Raw genomic sequence first — 15,706 nt, 5'->3', positions numbered from 1 at the left:
GAGAATATTATTGATTTGTGGCAGAAACTGAAGGAAAGGCTGGGGGAGCAGGAGGAGTAAAGACAGGAAGTTGTGGGGGGGGGGGGGAATGAAGAAGCTGTTGAGAGAAAGAGAATGTTGACAGTATTTTGATAAGGAAACCAGTGATGTTTAACAAAAGCAACTTTCAAATGCGCTGCAAGAAAAAGAACCAACCACTGAGATGAACATGTTTCCTTTCTAGGAGTTTTCCTAACCCCAGAGTGGGTGTCTGCTGTCAAGTTAGGTCTTATGTCAAGCACGGTGCGCAGAAGCCACCTTCTTGCCCAGAGAGTCCTGTGTGCCCCCTTCTTCTGGCTGCCAGGCTGCCCCTGCGGACCTGAAACGCGTGTGTCACTCAGCAGTACCCCTCCTGAAAGGGCGCCCTTCCTACCCATCTCCTTACTCAGGCCTCGCAGCGGGCCTGCAGCTGGGCTCCCAGACTGATTCAGGGGAATTGGCTTCTAAAGGACGCCTCCCACCTGTGGCTCCTTTTTGAGGGGTTTCCGGAGGGCTGGGGCAGTGAAAATCAGGACCTGGCAGGGCCCTCTTAAACTCTGCGTTTTTCTTTCTTTCCCAGAAACAATGCTGATTTGAAGGAGCTGCTGGAGAAACTCAAATCCAAAGGAGTAACTTCCAGGCACATGGGCATGACCTTAATGCTCTGTTAGCATCACAGGGCAGAATTACATATTCAGCCTGCGAAGCAGCTGGCCCGCATTTTCCAACCCAGGGTTCTGCTGGGAGGTGGGGGGGTATGTTGGGGGGGGGGGGGGAAGGCACCTTCATTGCAGGGCTTGGGTGCTGCCCACCATGGAAACCTCCCTTCCTTTCCCTGCTATTGGGGACTTGCAGATCAGGAAATGAGTGGAGGGGCAGGTGCTAGCTACTGATTGAGAGGGAGGGAGCCAGTGAGAAGAGAGGACCAGATGCCCACCCAGAGAGCTTCGGGGCAGGGGTGTGGCTCAGTCTCCACAGCCTATAAAACCCCAGGTGGGGAGGACAGCTGCTCAGCCTAGTCCCTGTGACTGAAGAAAGCTGGGCAGTGTGAGTGGCTCAGAGGCTTCTCTGAGTTGTGGGGGAGCAGAAGAGCCCAGGAGGATGGGGGAAGCCTCTCTTTCTTTCAAAAGGGAGTGTTCTGGGTGGGGATGCGGGGCTCTCAGTCTCCAAAAGCCAGTCTGTCTCTAAGAGCTGGGGGTCTGGCTTGCTCTTCCTCGAAAAGCCAGGGTCTCTCCCTAAAAAAGCTGGGGTCTCTCCCTCGAAAAGCCGGGGTCTTTCCCTGGAAAAGCTGGGGGCTCGCTCACTCTCCCTGGAAAAGCCGGGGTCTTGCTTACCCTCGAAAAGCAGGGGGCTCGCTCACTCTCCCTCGAAAAGCCAGGGTCTCTCCCTCGAAAAGCTGGGGTCTTGCTTTCCCTCGAAAAGCTGGGGGCTCGCTTACTCCCTCGAAAAGCTGGGGTCTTGCTTTCCCTCAAAAAGCCAGGGGCTCGCTCACTCTCCCTCGAAAAGCCAGGGGCTTGCTTGCTCACTCTCCCTCGAAAAGCTGGGGGCTTGCTTGCTCACTCTCCCTCGAAAAGTTGGGGTCTTGCTTTCCCTCAAAGAGCTGGGGGCTCACTCACTTTCCTTCCAAAAGCCGAGTCTCTCTTGGCAGCCTCCTGGGGGGGTCTTCCTCCTGTCCTCTTCACAGAAGTCCTGGAGCCAAGAATACAGGCGCTTTCTCTCTCCAAGAGACGTTCCCTCCTGCTTTCTTCCTTCCGAAAACCTGTCTGTTTCCCTCAACTGGAGAAAAAGCCTTGGAAAGCTCTCAGGGCAGCTGCTCTCTTCCTTGTGTGGGAAGCGCACCCTTTCTCCCAGGAATGCCCTTTGCTAGGGAGCTGCGAGCCCTGTTGGGGGGGGGGGGGAGGGGCATGCAGGCAGGTGAGCTGAAGACCACAGCTGCCCACAGCTGACAGAGCTTGGACAGGGGGCCTGCACTGGAACATGTGGCCCGAAGGAGGATCTGCATGACCTGGACGCTAGAAAATGCCAACCTCCTTTGCAAATGGCAAGGCCAGTGGGTGTGGAACTTCCCCACATGAGCCCACCTTGATCGAGGGCTTAGCTGCTGTGTCCCACTCCTAAAAACCAAAACCCGAGGCTCCTGGTGGGTAGTCGCCTCTCCTTGGCCTTTCCTCTGGCAGCTGACAAACTTGACTTTCCTGCTTTCACTGGTCAAAGTCCCTCCATTCCATGCCATGGCCTGGCGTCTGGGCCAGGCCTTGGAGAGGGCAGTCCTGTTGGCTTATCTTTCTCCTGTTCCTTTAAACTTGGAAAGCCCCCTTCTGGGAAGAAGCCCCAGAGTGGTGTGCCGTTGCAAAAGCCAGAACAGGCAGATGAACTCAAATATGGCAAAACCTAAAATGAGTCTGGAGACCCACATGTTTCTCTTCAGCTGGAAAGAGTAAATCTCAGTGGGGGTTGCCCTGGGCCAGCAGGTGGTAGTTAAGGGATCAGCCCTGAAAGTGAGGGTTTTCTCCTGTGGCTTCTACTCAAATCTTCTCAAGAGCCCTGCAGGGGGTATCCCAAGTAGGAGCTAGACTGACGAGTTTCTGACAGAATTCTCTAATAAATGCTTGGTTCCCTAATACAACCTATTGCTAAACAGCTCCTGGGCTGTGGGAAACTGATATAGGGTTAAGCCTCATACTGACCTGTTGGCAAAGTCACAATCAAGTCCCAGCTTAGAGGGCACAGTCGTTTTAGCATAATTAGGCTTGACTTTATAACTCTCCCCTAGATCTTATCTGGGAAGCTAATGGGCCAAGGAAATGCAGGAAGGATAACCATGGTCAAAACAAGTGAAACTCACAAGAACTGTGTAACTATGGTAACCACTACCTTATTTACCTCTCACTATAAAAAGCTTGGTGAGGCCTGAGCACAGTGGAAGTCTTTCCTCCTAAGTTGATCTTGCCCGACTGGTCCCCCAATATTTCCAAATTATCTCATGTCTTTTCTTTCATTTGTGTGCGGCTCCTCTTCCAGACCCTGAACCCTGAACCACGCGGGACGTGGAGGGAAACACAACACTGAGCCTTCCCTGCTAACCTAGGCATAAGACGCCACACCCTCCTGTACCTTACCTGAGAAAGGGCGTGGCTTGTGGAACCCATCTCATCACTGGGCTATTGATTGCACCTACAGCATCGTGGCCATAAGCCTAGCCTGGTCCCATTGCTTGCATCATCCTCTACCTCAGAGCTATGTCATCCACCTCCTGGCAGCTCCCAGGATCAGTTTCTGGGTGCAGGTTCAGTGCAGTGGGGTGCAGGCCAAATTCAGTAGAGGCCAGACTGCATGCTTAGTCTGGAGGGGCCCAGTATTAAACTCTTGACTAAGTGCCAGCCAGGTAGTTAATCACTTTAACTACGAACAATCACGCTTAAGCTACATAATCTTCTTTACTCCCTGGAATGGAGATAAGAAACGCCCTAACCTTTGGAATAGAAATTGGTAGAATTAAAATCAACTGATATAAATACAGATGTAACAAGACAATAAGACAGAGAACCTGGCTAGAGAACCTGGCTATGCTGATGAACTGAACACTGTCTGTGTCCTTCCTTCCTTCACTGACTCCATCCACACCTTTGGGAACCCCTGGATCTGCTGGGGCTGGACCCCAACACATATTGGGGATCTTGCTATACAGAAACAACCAGTTATGCCCTGTGATAAAAATCCAGAGCAATCCAATAGGAGTCATAGTAAAGATGAAAGAAGGAAAAATGGAGAGGAGGAGAAAAGGAAGAAGATATAAAAAAAGAATGGAAAAAAGAAAATAGAACAGGAGGAAGAGAAAAAAGAAAAAATGGAATGTGAGGAAGAATATCCGGAGAAAAGATTAGTCAGCAAGCCCCTCATGGACACTGTGGGCAACGTTTAAGTTAAACAAATGCCCCACAAAAGGACATAGTCTATCGCTTGCATTTGAATTTAACATGACAGAAAAACAGGTGTGTGTCATATGTGCCGGATGGACGGTCAGTCACTTAGCCTCGTATATATAGATGTAGATGAGGGAGATGTTACACTGCAGCGTGCAGCTGCACGGAGCTATGGAAAAGGAAGGTTCAGTCCAGCCTTCAGGAGCTCAAAGTCCCATAACAAGGTGGCTAAACCTCTATGATGTTACAACAGCTCAGACCCTTCCTGGAACTGGAGAATGGCCGGAGTTGCTGAGAAACTCCCCGAGGGAGTCAGCGTCTACCAGGGGTGGGCAAACTTTTTGACTCGAGGGCCACAATGGGTTCTTAAACTGGACCGGAGGGCCGGAACAAAAGCATGGATGGAGTGTTTGTGTGAACTAATATAAATTCAAGTAAACATCATTACATAAAAGGGTACGGTCTTTTTTTTTTTTTTTTTAGTTTTATTCATTCCAAACGGGCCGAATCCGGCCCGCGGGCTGTAGTTTGCCCATGGCTAGTCTAGGCACAGCTACCAAATCAAAGCGTATTCCTTTCAGAATAAGACCTACTGAGGTATCTTGTCTTTTTACAGCCTTGTTTTACCCTCCAGTTTCCCCAGGTCTGTGGGTAAAAAAAAAAAAAAAAACACCTTAGTTAGCAAGGTGAATAATTGTTAGACACGTGTGGCTCTCTTATTATGTCCCTTCCCCACTATCAGTAAGGGCTGAGCTACTGTTTGCAGTGGAGGTGGGAGCACCACTCTTGACCAGAGTCTCAATCTCTGATCCTTTATGTGGAAATCCTTTGTGTGGTATGTGACAGTGAGGATATGGGCTTGAACTCACCTGAGGTGTGTCCCTGTCTGTTACTTACTAGCTCTGAAATCTTGGACAAGTACCTAATTCTAGAAACTTCAACTCTGACGTTTTTTGGCTAGATGACACTGTGTAGACCAGTGCCCATCACAGTACCTGCCCAGTAAGCATTAGCTTATGACAGGTGGAGGAACCCCAGCCAGGGCAGAGCATGTGTGGTCCTGTGTCAATGGATTTTTAAATATTTTTGCATAGCAGCAGTTCCATGCTGCAGAAAAGTGCATCAGTCATAAGTACCACTTGAACGTCAGTGCTTTATAACCTCCCTCTAGCCTGGCAAGCTCTATGAACCCAGCTTGGTACCTCAAACTTGCATAGCTCCCTCACCTACCCAAGCAGACTCTGCAATTAGGCTTGCATGAGCCTGTCCTGAGCAATGGTGTCAATGACATGTTTAGATTGTAAGGCATGGATAAAGTTGCTTTTTAATTGTTCAGTTCAAAGTATGGTTGGTGACAATGGATTTTACAAGATCAGAGCTGGGCCTGTAGTCTTGCATTGGCTGCCTTAATGAAAGACGAAAACTAGGAGGGTGGGGCGAGCCTTCAGATCCGGTTGAGGGAAACTTGTCCGTTTTGTACTGTATTCTACAGGTGCCACTTGTGGCAACCTCTGAGCTCTTGACCTGTCTTTGTAGCCCCAGCTGCAACTTATCCAAGTAAGGGCTGAAGATATCCAGAAGCTCACACGGATGTTTAGCTTCAGCACTAAGCTTAGCAAGTCCCTGGGGAGAGGGAGGAGAAGGCTGAGGTGTGGGCACGTGACTTAAACCCAGGTCCAGCATGTGCCTCAGCCCAAAAGAGCCCAGGAATTGGCAGTCAGAACCACCTTGACTTGGGACATTAGGCTCTGCTCCAAGTCACCAAGTCTGAAGTTCACATGAAGTTCACATGAAGTCCACAGGGCATTCTAGTCCTAAAGGGGTCCCAGCCTACTTAGCTGTAGTTAGGTAGGAACTAAGTGATTTGCAGCCCTTATTTGGCTCCCATTTGCTGAGAATGGGCTGGGAAATCCAAGTCCTTGGTTGGTTTTCCATATTTTTTTTGTTGTCCTTAAAGTTGCATGTTATTAAACTTTTGAATACAACAAAGTGTCAGAGTCCATGGCAAGAAACAGAACTGACATGAAAGGAAACAAGTATGGCCAGGGTGTTCTCCGTGAGCCACACCACTGAGCCTTTTCTGGACAACCTAATTTCCCTTCAGTTTTTACAGCATTTTTCTTGGCTCCTGGCTCTCTCTGCCCCCCTGGCCAACCTGTCTGCCTTCAAAGCCACAGCCAGTCTCTTTTTAATTGTTCAAAGTTTTACATGTCTTCTTTTACCCTGATTGACCCCCCACCCACTCCTGTCCCCCAGGACAAGCCCCCACCACCCAGTGTCAATGCCCATTGCTTATGCAAATATGCCTGCATTTAAGTCCTTTGGTTGATCTCTTACCCCCTCCCCACTGCCTTCTCTCTGAGGTTGGATGGTCTGTTCAGTGTTTCTTAGTCTCTGGATCTATTTTTGTTCCTCAGTTTGTTGTTCATTGTATCCCACATATGAATGAGATCATGTGATATTTAGCTTTGTCTGACTGGCTTATTTAGCTTAGCATAATGCTTTCCCAGATCCATCTACGCTATTGCAAATGGTAAAAAAATCCTTTTATAGCAGTATAGTATTCCCTTGTATAGATGAACCACTCATCTGCTGATGGGCACTTAGGCTATTTCCAAATCTTAGCTATTATAAATTGTGCTGCTATAACATAGGGGTGCATATGTCCTTTCTGATTGATGTTTCTGGTTTCTTGGGATATAGTCCTAGAAGTGGGATTACTGGGTCAAATGGGAGTTCCATTTTTTACTTTTAAAGGAAATTCTATACTGTTTTCCAGTGGCTGCACCAGTCTGCATTCCCACCAGCAGTGCAGGACTTGGAGACCTGGGGAAACCAGGTACTTTGTGTACCTCCTTTTTCTCCACATCCTCGCCAACACTTGTCCTTTGTTGACTTGTTGATAGCCATTCTGACAGGTGTGAGATGGTACCTCCATTGTTTTGATTTGCATCTTACAGATTAGTGACTTTGAGCATGTTTTCATATCTCTCAGCCTTTGGTATGTCCGCTTTTGAAAACTATTTAGGTCCTTTGCCAATTTCTTGGTTGGACTTAAAATCTTCATTTTAAGTTGTATGAGTAACCTGTAAACTTTGGAGATTAAACCCTTATCTGAGATAGCATTAGCAAATATGTTCTCCCATGCAGTGGGCTTTCTTGTTGCAGTCTCTCTTTTGTCACTCAATCTGTCTCTGGATATCTCCAAGGGTAACCCGTTGCCTGCAGAGAAGCTGTGGCCCACAGAGACCTGCTCTTGGGATCATCTCTGCCCAATTTCAAACTGGGCTGGGGCTGGTGTGTAGAGACCCAGGACCAGCACAGCCCAGGGGTTCACCCACACTTCCCGATGCAATTAGTTTCCTGAGGTTTGTGGCATGAAAAGTACTTCAGTTCTCCTTCAGGGCCGCAGGCCTGGGGACTCGGCAGTCTCCTGTATGTACAGATTTGCTGGGGCTTCTCCCAGGTCCCCCCACCCTGCTGCCTGCCGCTGAGCACATTGTCAGGATGAGATGTTGTCTTTGTGACTGGAGTTTTGAAAATGCAGCTGGTCAGCCTCCTAGGAAGTTGAGACCTTTCACGATGTCTCTGCTTGGTCTTGGATAAAATAAGTTGTTTCTTCTTGGCATCCTATTTCTCTGGAGCTTTCCCAGAAAACCCTGTTCTGTATTCTAGATCAGTACAGGTTCCCCCATGGCTGCAGAGCTGTCTTGCTGACACATTCCTGAGATGCAGACAGACTGTGGCTTGCTGAAAGCTATCCTTTACTCACACCAGAAGAACAAGGCCTGTCTAAGTGGGGAGGAGGACGGGGCCATAAAGAGGCAGAATCCAGACTGTAGACTTCCTACAAGGAAACTGCTTGTGACAAAGGTTGGCTCCCAGCTCTCCCTAATAATAGGCCTTCAATGGCAAAGAAATGTGGACCATGGAACCAAAAGGCCAGTCACAGGCTTTAGGGCCCGATGATAGCTTCAGCCGGAATCCTGCCACTTTTCATTTCTCCAGGGAGTTGCTTAAGCTGTGAGTGTTTAACCTGGTAAAACAGGTCAACTGAAGGCCTCTGAGCTATGAGGCCTCCATGGTGGTCATAGGAGCTTAGCTTTTCCCGCGTTTTTGCTATTTCGTGAACATTTTATCCTGACAATCATTATCTTAATTTGGTGTTCCCTTTGAGCAAAATACCCAGCTGTAACTTATCCAATTAAGGACTGAAGATATCCAAGAAGTCAGATGTTCAGCTTGAGTACTCAGCAAGGCCCTGGGAAAGGGAGGAGAGGGCTGAGGTGTGGGCACATGACTTAAACCCAAATCCAGCATGTGCCTCAGCCCAAAAGAGCCCAGGAACTGGCAGTCAGAACCACCTTGACTTGGGACATTAGGCTCTGCTCCAAGTCACAAGTCTGACGTTCACGTGAAGTTCACAGGGCATTCTAGTCCTGAAGGGGTCCCAGCCTACTCAGCTGGTGGTCAGGTAGGAACTAAGTGATTGGCTACCTTTAGTTGGCTCCCATTTGCTGAGAATGGGCTGGGAAATCCAATTGCTTGTTTTGGTTTTTCATGTTATTTTAAAAGTCCTTAAAGTCGCATGTTATTAAACTTTTGAGTATAACAAAGCATCCGAGTCCAGGGCAAGAAACAGAATCGACATGAAAGGAAACCAGCATGGCTAGGGCGTTCTCAGTGAACCACTCCCCCAAAGCCACACCACTGAGCCTTTTCTGCACAACCTTGTAATTTCATTCAGGTTTTACATTATTCCTTGCTCCTGGCTCTCTCTGCCTCCCTGGCTAACCTGGCTGCCCTCAAAGCCACAGCCAGTCTCTCTCTTGCTTTTCCCACTCTGAGTCTGTCTCTCAATATCTCCTCGGGTAACTGGTTGCCTGCAGAGAAGCTATGGCCCACAGAGACCTGCTCCTGGGATATCTCTGCCTAATTTAAAAATTGTGCTGTGGTGGGCTGGGGGCTGGTGTGTAGAAACTCAGGACCAGCATGGCCCAGGGGTTCACCCACACTTCCCAATGCAATTAGTTTCATGGTATTTGTGACATGGAAAGTACTTAAGTTCTCCTTCAGGGCTACAGGCCTGGAGACCCTGCAGTCTCCTGTATGCACAGATTTGCTGGGGTTTCTCCCAAGTTCCCCCTCCCTCCCCCCCGCCTGCCGCTGAGCATGTTACCTGGATGGGATGTTGTCTTTGTGACTGGACTCTTGAAAATGCAGCTGGTCAGTTTCCTAGGAAGTTGAGACTTTTCACGATGTCTCCGCTTGGTCTTGGATAAAATGAGTTGTCTCTTCTTGGCTGAAGTTGAGGCATCATTTCTTCTGAGCTTTCCCAGAAAAGGCTGGTCTGTATTCTAGATGGATACAGGTTCCCCCATGGCTGCAGAGCTGTCTTGCTGACCCACTGCTGAGATGCAGACAGCCTGTGGCTTTCTGAAAACTGTCTTCCCTAGTCTTTACTCACACCAGGAGAATGATTCCTGTCTTAAATGGCTTCTGTGGATCCTGGGAAGCCAATGGTTTCTGGTTTCCCTTCATCTCATTGGATCCTCAGGGCTGGGGGTACTCAGCCCCAAATGCTTGCCTAACACGACAGTTGGGGTTGCCTTGCTTGTGCCCATCCTGACAGTCCTCACATTTCAATGGTCGGAGAACAGGCCTCGTACCGCTCTGTGCTCCCCCAGTTGTCAGCTGGTCCTCAGGACCCCCATCTGTGCTGGACGCCATGAAGCTCCAAACCTGCCTGAGAAAGGTCAGGAGAGCTTACTGTTTGGTAGGAATACATGTGGGTGGTGACCATTAAATTAGCCTAATTTCCCAGAAGGAGGGGCATGCTCATTTTAATGTGGAATAAGGAGGTCAGGAAATGGGGCCTGGACAAGAAAGACGTTGAAAGCCGCTCAGGGGCGTTCTTTGTCGTTGTGTGAAATTTTCTCTCTGAAATGGGTTCATCGCAGTATGTAGTTGACATTCTTAAAAGTTGAAATTGTAATATAAAGGCACCGTGCAGTGCTCTCTTCGAGTCGTTTCTCTCTAGTTGCCAGACACCTTCCTGACACTGGCTAAAATGACACTTGTGTGGCATGGACCCTGTTCAAACAGCACACGGTGCAATGCTGAGCTAGAAGCCAACGGGACACCGGTGTGCTACCTTGTTTTATACTCGTTAACCAGAGAGCAAGCCCCAGACTGTTCTCCTTCGAGCCCCACACCACAGCTTCCCCAAGCTGAGCCTCTGGCACCTCCTCCCACTGGAGAATAGTATCTCTAATCAGGATTGATTTATCACCTAATCTAACTCCATTAGGAAATGGAGATGGCTGACCTCCCTGGTAATAGGACTAAGGAAATGAGATTAATCTTGTTTAGGAGCAAGAGTGTGTGTGTTGGAGCCGCACTGAGCCTGGAAACCACGTGTGAAAAATAAAAATATCCAGAGACTAAGGCTGGTGCTGGCGAATTCCTCTGCCAGAGCCTCTCCACCTCTGCTAGCTTGTAACCAGCAGGGAACTAGTGCCAGATTTGGGGATGAACAAAATATTGCCGCTCTCGGCTCCAAAATGAGTCTGCAATGAATCCCCGACTAGTGGGAGGGCCTCTGGGCTCCAGCACCGGCTCACTCCAGCCTGTGGGGTCCTGACATGGGGCCCTGTGTGAAGACGGGCTGCAGAGCCTGGTACTCTGTCCTCTCCCTAAGTGTCATATGGTGATTCCCTTCCAATGGCCTCCCCTCCCCATTGGTCTCCAAGGGAGCTGGCTATTCTTTGTTGCTCAGCACCAATGCACCCTACACTCTGCTCTGTGCCCCTAGAGAGCAGCAACCTACGGGCCATATCTCTTAATCTTCCTTGAAAGCTGACGGCCAGGTGGATCTGGCCACTGGAAGACACTGGCTAGGAGATGAGAGGTTTGGGTACTTGTTCCCAACTCCCCCTCCGTCTTTTACAGCCACATCTCAGAGAGCAGGTTTGTTCCTCCAGGCCCGCTGCTCCTGCCAGGTGGGACCCTCTTCCATAGGCGTAGCTCTCACTGGGTTCGGTACCTCTTTCCTCTTGGGCCTATGGTTGCAGTAGCTTACTGTCATTGCTGGCCCCTGGTGCCTTCTCATTCCTGACTCCTTCTATCCACTAAGGCTTTCTTTCATTAAAGTCTTCACTCAAACCATTTGAATTGGATTCAGTTTTTTTTTTGTTGTTTTTTTTACAATTCAGTGGTTTTTATTAGATTCAGAATTGTACAATCTAACAATTACCACTATCTAATTTTAGGATCTTTCCTTTTTCTTTCTTTTTAAGAAGACATGCTCAGCCCTAGCTGGTTTGGCTCAGTGGATAGAGCCTGGACCTACTGATGGAAAGGCCTAAGACCATCAGAAAACATACATAATTACATATTGTTTTTGTGATTCATCACTAAGCTTTAATTATGTTCAATTTGTAACAAGGAAATTGGGGGTCACCACAACATGAGGAACTTTATTAAAGGGTCGCAGCATTAGGAAGGTTGAGATCATTGGTCTAAGGTGTATTTCTACCTCAATTGCTGGCTACTACCCAGCCTGGCCCTGGTCCGGCCTTGGGCAGGAGGCAACCAATTGATGTGTTTCTCTCACATGGATTATTTTTGTCTTTCCCTCTCTCCCCCGCTCTCCCTAAACATCAATGGGAAAATATCCTCGGGTGAGGATTAAAAAAACAAACAAAGGTGGGTAACCTGGTCAGAACGTCAAATCTTCAAAGTGCGTGCAAGCTGCTCCTCACAGGGGGTCCGGACTGAATGTTCTTGAGCATCTCCAGGAAAGCCTGCGTGGATGGTGTCTCCACATTTTGGAAGGTGTCCTGGACTCTGCCGTACAGGATGAAGTATTTCAGCTCCAGACAGATGAACCCGAAGTGGTCCTCATCGAACAGGATAAAGACTCCAGCGCTGCCGCGAGGACTTTGGGGTTCGTGAAAACTTGCAGAACCAGGAGACGATCGGTATCTCTTATTGAGAAGTCTATGTGAAGCTGTTCCACCCATACAGACACATTTTGGGATTGTGGCAGAATGTGGTGGAATTTGGTGCAGGCCTGGGCCAGGCTGGGCAGATCAGTGCCGGGGAGCGAGGCGAAGATCTCCACTAGCATCTCCATGGGGCAGGTCCTGCAGTGAGCAGTGCAGGGGTGGCGTGGGCGGCATGGGGCTCTCGATCCTTCCACTCCCGGCACAGCACCACGCTGCCTCGTCCGCCTCGAGGTGCTTTTCTGCCAGGGCCAGGGCCGGGGCCGGCTTGCCCTCAGCCGCTGCCCTCTCAGCTGGGCCTTGGCGCTGCTGAGGACATCGACATCCCCGCTAAGAGCCCACGCTGCAGAGGCAAGCGCACTCCTCCATGCCTCCATGTGTAACAGCCACCACAGTCGAATTGGATTGTTTTATCTTGGTGAAACCAGACACAGTGGGTCCAAGGCTGCCTGTTGCTACTTGAACCAAATTAAGCAGATATAGGGTTGAATCATATATGAACTTTTATTCTAATAATACCGGCAGTATGGGGAGATGTGCCACGCTGGCATGGCCAAGGGTGAACCTGAGTGGGGGTGATGAAAGGCTTAGAAAAGACAGGCAAGAGAATGAAAGCTGGGTCTCGGTGGGACGCTGCCCCTCTGATGGACAGCGCCAGCGCCCACGAGCCGTGTCTTTATCTTATAGCAGATGCCACAGGGCGTGATCAAGATGTTTACAACATTCTCGTGGGTTTCAATCCTACTCAACTACATGCACCTGAACTCTATCACTCAGGCACGTGGGGCCACGTGTTTGGACCACAGGTTCAAGCTCACACTATAGCTGTTGGCTATAATTGTGCTGGGAGGGCGCTGCCCTCCAGCTGGGACTTGCATGTGGCAATGAGAGGACTGTGCCCTCTCCTCAGTCCAAGGCTTGAACCTGTCCAAAACACTGTAGCTGCGCCCCACAGGGAGAGCAGTCGGTCATCCTGGAAATTCTGCATTAACCCCTTTCCCCCCTCCCTTGCCAGTTGGCTGATTATATATGGATGAGGGAGAAGATAGCTACGTGCAAGTGTAAACTGAAAAGGGAGAGGGTCTGCAGTCCTGCCTTCAGGAGCCCCAAGTCCCATAACAAGGTGGCTAATCTCTGATGCTACAACAGCTCAGACCATTCCTAGGACAGGACAATGGTCAGCCTTCATGGGAAAAACTCCCCGAGGGCCTTTCCTTGCTACCCAGGGAGGACTCCATACGGCGTTGTTCTCGGTTCCCACGTAACTTAAAGGGAAGCTTCTCACAATGTCCGGAGCCCTTGATGTCCTGCAAATGAAGGAGGAGGATGTCCTCAAATTCCTTGCGGCAGGAACCCACTTCGGTGGCACCAACCTTGACTTCCAAGTGGAAGTCAGTCCATCTGCAAAAGGAACAGTGATGGCATCTACATCATCAATCTGAAGAGAACCTGGGAGAAGCTTCTGCTGGCAGCTCGTGCCATTGTTGCCATCGAAAACCAAGCTGACGTCAGTGTCATGTCGCCCAGGAATCCTGGCCAGTGAGCTGTGCTGAAGTTTGCTGCTGCCACTGGAGCCACTCCTATTGCCGCCACTTCACTCCTGGAACCTTTGCCAACCAGATGCAGGCAGCCTTCCGGGAGCCAAGACTTCTGGTGGCTACTGGCCCCAGGGCTGACCACCAGCCTCTCAGAGGCGTCTTATGTTACCCTGCCCACCATCGCTCTGTGTAACACAGACTCTCCGCTGCGCTATGTGGACATCGCCATCCCTTGCAACAGGGGGCTCACTCAGTGGGTCTGATGTGGTGGATGCTGGCCCGGGAAGTGCTCTGCATGCGTGGCACTATCTCCCGTGAACACCCGTGAGAGTCATGCCCGATCTTTACTTCTACAGAGATCCCGAAGAGATTGAAAAGGAAGAGCAGGCTGCTGCTGAAAAGGCTGTGACCAAGGAGGAATTTCAGGGTGAATGGACTGCTCCCCCTCAGTTCACTGCTGCTCAGCCTGAGGTTACAGACTGGTCTGAAGGCAAACTTCCTGAGCTGGTGGCAGCGGCTCAGGACAGGCACGATGGCCTCAACTTGGGAGTCCGCCATCCCACAGTTATCCAGACCCAGGTCCTGAAGGGTGGGTGCCACTGCCTCCAGCAGAGCTCAGAGGAGCTCACTGAAATCCGCAAGGATGAGGCCAAATAGATGCAGGATCTTCAGCTGCCTGAGGTTCGGGCACTGGAACAGGTGTGTCAGGTCTGAATGCATCAGCCGCTGGCAATATGTTAGGCAGAGTAGGTCCAAGGGAGTCTGCAGGCACCTGAGCATCTGGTCCAGACAACCTGGGAGGAAGGAGGGAGAACACATGTAGAGTTTCCGGAGGTGCCACAGCCTGAGCATCTGAGAGAGGAGTTGGGAAAAGGATCGCTGCTCCTCCTGCTCCTGCCTTTCCCACTCCTGCTCCCCTGCCTCTTCCCACTCCTGCTCCTCCCTATCCAACTCCTCTTCCTCCTCCCACTCCTGCTCCTCTTCCTCCTGCTCCTGTTCTTCCCTCTCCAACTCCTCTTCCTCCCTCAACTCCTGCTCCTCTTCCTGTTGTTCTTCTTCCTCCCCCTCCTTCTCCCACTCTTCATTCTCTTCCTCCTCAGCCAACTCTTCCAGGAAAAAGAGTGTCTGCAGGTTACTCATCTGACCCAGGTAGAAAGCAAATGTCCCCAGGGTGGGCAGGTCCCAGGTGAAGTTCACGTACACCTCCTGGATGCAGTCCAGCCTCACCCTATCCAGGACCCTCCTGACCCTCTGGAAGGGCACCTCAGATATCCTGTGTCTTGCAGCACAGGTGTAGCAACCCTTCCCTCTGCTGGGCCCATTGGATGATGTGCATGAAAAACTTATCCCGGTCCCTTTCGTGTAAATTAATGTCTAGGAACACCTCTAAGGGAGCCAGGGGATGCTCCATGTTGGAGCTGGAGCTGTGCACAGTCACTGGTCCTGTTCGTGAGCAATTTTCAGTGCTGACTCCAAGCCACATATCCCAGAAGTTGGCACCCATGTTCCTTAAATCCAGCACCTGCAGTTTGCACCTCCTGGGCAAGCAGAACGTCAAGTGTGTCAAACACAGCTTTTAAGCCCGTGGCCCTGGTTGGGGCGTGATCAGGAGGACGCTGCATCAGGACCCCCCAGAGGGAGGACAGTGAAGGGCCAGGCTTGGGCCAATGCCTTCAGGAGCTGGTGGTGGTGTCCACCACGGTAGGCCAGGATGAACAGATACAGGAAGGGCTCAGTGGGCAGCTACTCCAGAAGCTGCAATGGCCGAGGCCTGGTCCCTCAGCAGGCTCTTTGCTGCCAGCACCAGGAGTGTGGGTGGCATCTGGATGCTTATCTTCAAGCTAGTTGAGTTTTACTTGTACCATTGGTACGTGCCCATCCAAAAAACAGGGAGTGATCAGCACAATGAAATGCTGTAGAACAGGCCAAATGTTACACAATGGATCGCATTATTTGCCCAGTGAATGAGTCACTCGGTCACTATGTGACTCACAGGAAACTCTCCAAGGGGGCATTATTTTCCCCCCAATAAAATTTTACCTTCCATTAAGGCTGTTGTTCTCCTGCAAGGGAATACCTCCATCCAATGAGAGAACACGCAAGTCATAACTAACACACTCGTATTCTTGAGACAGTGGCATTCGGATACAATCCAATTGCCATACCTCAAAGGGGCCTAACGGGAGTGAGAAATGTCCCTGGGATCTATGGAGTGTGTTCC

The 15,706-nt window shown here is 50.1% G+C and overlaps 1 pseudogene across 1 annotated transcript; it reads left to right on the top strand.

Annotated features, from left to right (window-relative positions):
* The first annotated feature begins 13,233 nt into the window (after nt 1-13,233).
* LOC308521567 (small ribosomal subunit protein uS2-like) lies at nt 13,234-14,142 on the top strand (annotated as a pseudogene). Its single transcript has one exon. The product of its transcript is annotated as a small ribosomal subunit protein uS2-like (transcript).
* Nucleotides 14,143-15,706: the final 1,564 nt, after the last annotated feature.

This window comes from Myotis nattereri (assembly GCF_964212035.1).
Source record: "Myotis nattereri genome assembly, chromosome: 6".
Taxonomy (NCBI): Eukaryota; Metazoa; Chordata; class Mammalia; order Chiroptera; family Vespertilionidae; genus Myotis; species Myotis nattereri.
This window is presented reverse-complemented; position numbering and strand designations above follow the sequence as displayed.